Here is a 6,000-nt window from a genome sequence, read left to right on the forward strand (position 1 = left end):
ATTTTGTAAATAAGACCTACTTCTATGCCAGACTTCATTTTATGGTAATGGATCGGAATATTCTTATATTTGGTCCCTTTAATGATGAATAAAAACAGAAATCATCTCCAAATGTCAATAGGATAAAAACTTCCAATTTCCCTTCATCCAGGTCAGGGACAATACAAAGTCTACAACCATAGAACGAAAGGTATCACCAAAATATTAGTATTACCAAATACAGTGCACATGCACTTCCTTTCGAATATAGCACAGTGATAATTTAATAAAGTTTAGTATATCTTCATGAAGAAGAAAACACGCAATCTTACCTTCTTTAATATAGTAAGGCTTGGACGTTATATCATACACCAACAAATATTACCTATCGCAAGACCTCCATCGTGTTGACTTATGGGGGATTTCACTTGATCTTCTAGATCCACTTTTTAAATAACTGTGATATTATGGTGGGTTATATAGGATTTGCAAAATATCGGTGAATTACCAATAAGAATTACACCTTCCGACCTTTATTGAATTCTGTTTCTTTTTGACAACCAATGCAGGTAAGTGGAAAATGGGATATTTTTCACTGCCGCTAATCATCGGAGGCTATAGGTGCTTATTATTTAACAAGGTATATGTATTTTATTGAAAAACATCTTTCAAGAAGAGAATTATTTTTAAGTCAGTTTTGCAAAGCATTTGAAACCAGTTACACAACAGTTATTACGATTTTACTACTCGTGAACCAATTTGAAAATGTTACTGAAAAAGGGGCAAAATCAAATTTCCATTAAGATCTTGAAAGAACAGCAGGGTTTCCAAAAAAAATTCAAAGCATATGACAATACATCGTCTACAGTTACTGTTTTTAAAGCATTGGACACTAACCAAATGATGAAAATATAGACAGGATATATGTATTACCTGATTAATATCAATTTCTAAAACGTTTTCACCAAAGCCTTGCAGCTGATTTGGAACACATGTATTATTTATTCTAGTCTAAATGCTAGTAACTAGCTCTTTATTATTGTGTTTAGGCTCTCCCCTGTTCTCAGTAAAAATGAATTTTTATTTGTTATCAAATGCAAAGTTGCGTAATGTTTTATATTTGTTTTAAAGGATAGATAACTTGATTATATGAAGGAAGTATAAAACAGATATGAAAGTTATTGCATGTACATTGTTTCCTGAAATAAAAGGAAAATTTGAAATCAATGTTGATTTTTGCTAGTTTGGAACTATCGAAATAACCTTAGAAAGAAAACTTCCACAAATGGCTATATTTATCATGTTACATTAGGAATTTGAAATGGTTCAAATATCTAATGTAAAGTAATGTACTGACAAATAATCTATAGATAACAGGCATGAACTATGATTCATACTACTAATCCTATTTTAAAAAACAATGGTGCACAATTTTTCTATAATGAATTATCTTTAACTTCAAAATGGCAGGGCTTTTCAAAGATAATCAAGAAATTTCTATAAGAATACTTTAACGATGCAATCATGTCCCAAAGCGCTGTATTACAGACAGTAGGAATAAGCCACTTATCGTTTTCTGGCGTCGAATCCGAACCACCGGATTCACCGATGATCGGCGCTGGCCCCTCAGTTGCAGACTCAGATTTACCACCCTCGGGCAAGTTTCGGAAATAGATTTCTAGCTGCAGTAAACATTGCTCAGAAAACTCTATGGAAGTCTCAGACATTTCGGATTTCAAACATTTCGGTTGAGCATCACTGAAGAGACATTATTTGTAGGCAAATTGGTACCGTATAAGTTTTACATTATGACCCCTGGGTCGAGGCCTCTGCTGGTGGACTGTTAGTCTCCGAGGGTCTCTACAGCCCAGTAGCTAAGTACTTCGTTACTAGCTTGAAAATACGGATGTATATTTAATTGCTGTTATAAAATTTAGAAATTCATTTCAAAATTTAGGATTATCTCCCTCATGCATAGTTCTTATCCTTGGACGAATTTGGTCCCACTTTTTTGGCACGCTGTTTTTGGCTATATTTAGCTCTAAAACTTCATAGTTATTTCGGATTTCAAACATTTCAGTTGAGCATCACCGAAGAGACATTATTTGTCGAAATGCGCATCTGGTGCATCAAATTTGGTACCGCATAAGTTTTACATATAGTGCAAAGCCGACTAAACCTTGCCTTGAAAGCTCCTAAACCATACAAAGGGACATAACTGACCGATCAGCACAAGCCCACCTAACGCAATGGGGCAAAGCATCACTTTCGCTTGCAAACTGAACATTTCACAAGCATTTTTTAACATTTTTATTGCATAAAAGGTGAAGATAACGAAATCAATCAGACGATTAGTCATACCTCGGTGCTAATGGCGGTCACATCCATTATTAACTTCACCTCGGTTCCTTTTGGTTTCCTCACATAAAATCACTGTAGACATTTTAAAGTATGAAAATGTGTGTTTCTAACAAAAAGGTGTCATCATACAATGAAAAATCACAAACCAATTTGCACAATTACTTTTCCCCTATGGGTATGGAAAAGAAACAAACTCAGATAATCTATTCAGAGATACTGTGGTATGTGAGAGTGTCTATACGCACCATTTTTTCTGACGGAAGCGCATAGACACAATGATTACAAATTACCTAGTGATAAATTTGAATCAAATTACAATCATTTTATTGCTTAGGATCTACCTGAACATTTCGTAACTGAAAATATACAGTAGCTGTCTGTTCCTGCTACAAGCTGAAAGAAATTTCATGTTTTAAGGCATCAAAATAAATGTTTATTGTTGAAAAATGATGAACTGGTAATTTATTAGAAGCCAACCTACTTGCACTTGAGAGTTATTTGCCTTTGTAAATGTAAGAAAAATCTTAATTTTCTAAAAATGTGTGTAGTAAATGATTAATTTTATTTCATATTTTCATAAAGAGAATGTTTATGCAACTTTCTACCAAGAAATTTGAATGAAAAATATTTTTAAAAAAAACCATACTCTTTCCATAGAGTTCAATATCAAATTCTAGGTGAAATACATCAAGCAGTGAAGACAATTTTGAAAATTCCTACGTTGGATTATTTTTATTTGATAAACCCTTCAAAATGATACCATGATTGCAAATTCACACCATCTACATGTAACAGAGTCTCGGAAAGCCATCCACGGCAAATATGAACCATAAATAAACCTAATCTGAAAAAAATCAAACCAAGCGTTTTTGCTATGGAATGTGACTGTAATATCAAATAGTTTTATAAGCAATGTATCCGTACTATAGGCGTAAATTGTGAACTTCGTACCGATTTAATGTTTAGTTTATAGGCCTGATCAATATTAGAACTATATTTTTCAGGTTCTTTACAGAACATCCTAACTGATGGAGGCCGACCAGAACTAAGAATGCAACATGTACTGGTAATATCTTTGTAATAAAACGAGTACCTTGACAGCATTCGCCTTTATAGCCAAAGTGGCACGAACAGGAGTTGTAGGTTTTCAATGCCCCATGTATACAAATGCGACATTCTCTGATAGCTTCATCCGGGTTCCATGTTTGGTTGCAAAATCCTAAGCACTTATCCATTGTTTTTGGAACTAACGCATCTGGACAGCACAGTATACGCATTCGTGTTTGGTTTTGAAATCCACATGGACCTTGACATTTTTCCCAAGACATCCATTGACGAAACTGACACTCTTCCGATTTAGAACACTTGGAATCGGAAATTGAAACAAATAAGGAAAGGTGCAAAAATAACCAAATTATGGAAACGTTCATCTTTCGGAATTTAACTAGAAAATAAGTAGAGTTCGTTTAAAAATCAATTCAATTGTCCCTATTTGCATTTGATATTGTGATGACAAATTAAGTCCCATGACGATTAAAATTGAGAAAAACAAGATTAGGAACATAACTGTGTAAACGTGTAAGTTTTGTTAGAGAAATTAAAATGCTGATTGATTTGATGGTACTATCTCTCTTTCTTTCAACTGTTCTTAGAAGACAACTCTGCAATGTCTTTGTCTGTTAATATAGTGTTTATCTAACTGCTCTAACATTTTAATCAAAATTGAAAGCTAAATAAATCTCCGTAAAATTACCTATCCCAATGCAATGCTTATTTGACAGTGAAGTTCTGAAGCATTCCAGTGTCCTAAGCGTTCTTCAATGGAACAAAAATCAAAGACATTACGTGATGATATTACAATACATTATAAAGGTAAGAAACAGAAAATCGTCAACCCTAAATAGATATACTTAACATTGAGGCATTTGTTGGAGTGAGAGAAGGTACCGTGTATCTGATAACGCACATAAATAGACAAGTGCTGTGGTAAAAAGCGCTTGTTGACATTGGGTCTTTAAATACGATTTTAATATGTCAACAAGAAGTTACTGTAAATCCAAAATACATCTAGTAACCTCTCTCAATCATTAATGTCTGACAATTAGGTTAGAATAAATATCCTCTTTTCCGCACTGCAACTCTACATAGGTGGAGGACGGATGTAATGAAAAGATTAGTATAATTTTAATTTCATCAGTCGATGAGAAAACTTCGTCTTTTTACATTTAAGATATATATTAATTTGATTTATTTGCTTCTGAATTTAATTCAAACTATAATTTATGTAATTCTAAACTTAAATCAATTTAGTCACACCCTCCATCCATATTATATGTTTAAACTGTAGTATAGTTAAACCATCATTGCTCATTTTGCACTTGGAATATAGACTAGTGCAAACCAACAGATTTACCTGGGAAAATGAAGAGAATTTAGTTCCTTTTATTATCTAAAAAATGTTCGACATGGCCACAATCTATGTTTTAAAAAATCCTCAATGTATTACATATTCATACTCGTTCATATTAACTTTCTATAGGTTCAGAATGGGGATTTGAATTTGTTCATATATCATATTCAAAGATATGCTTAAAGAATATTCTTAAAGATCCTTCTGCATGTTAAAAGCAAGGTAACAACCATGTGCCAAATTAAACTGAACCATTATTCTTGTATAGTATAGATCCGTTAATTTTTAAACATGCCCTTATGGCCAGGAAATTGTTAGTTAATATGACATGCAAGGGGCAGATCCAGGAATTGAGAAATGGGCGTTGTGACCCAATATGCTTCTTTTTCTGTCAAATAGGGAGAATTAAAGACCATTTTATTAAATCAAATGAACCAGCGAAGGTCGTGCAAACCTTCGAAAGGGGTCGAAGGCAGGTGGGAACTAACCCTCCTCATCTCTGGATATGCGCGTGAAAAAGATAAAAACAAAATATTTCAGAATTATTTGAGGTACTTAGTATGGAAATAGTCTATGAATATTTCTGTGTGAAACGAATTAGAAAATAAATTATTATCGATTGATCCAAACTTGCAACACCCAGTTTTGTTTTAAGGTATTCAATGTATCACGATCGTATTTCATATCTATTAAATGGATGATGGGAATTTTGTAATCATAGTACATTGTATTATTTCGAATAGTTTATTGAACATGCATTCTTATCAAATCTTTACAAAATAAATGATGACAATTATATAGACCTAAAAAAAACTTTTAAAATACATTCATCGGGTAGCTTACTTCGTGGATAATAGTTATGCCGAAAGGGACTGGTTCACATTTTCTGAGAAAAATATTTTTGATGTTTGAACATTCAAAATATAACTCATTTAAAGTTGTTAACCAAAATTTGGATCTTATTACATGGAAAAGAGCATTATTTAAGCCTAGACTATGTGTTATGTAAACAAGACTCGATTCTTTATTATGTTTACAAACAATCTAGTGAAATGCTATTTTGTAATTTAAAGCATCTTTATTTTACACAAACACAAATTTAATTCTTAAAGCACAAACTTTTCAAAACAATAGTTGAAATATGATAGATATCATAATCTTAGATCGCTAACTATACCTTTTCAAAACTTTGTAAACAATAACATACCTCAATCTTTGTTTACATTATATATGATAAACTCTCTGTAATG

The sequence above is a fragment of the Ostrea edulis genome, chromosome 1 (assembly GCF_947568905.1).
Source record: "Ostrea edulis chromosome 1, xbOstEdul1.1, whole genome shotgun sequence".
Lineage (NCBI taxonomy): Eukaryota > Metazoa > Mollusca > Bivalvia > Ostreida > Ostreidae > Ostrea > Ostrea edulis.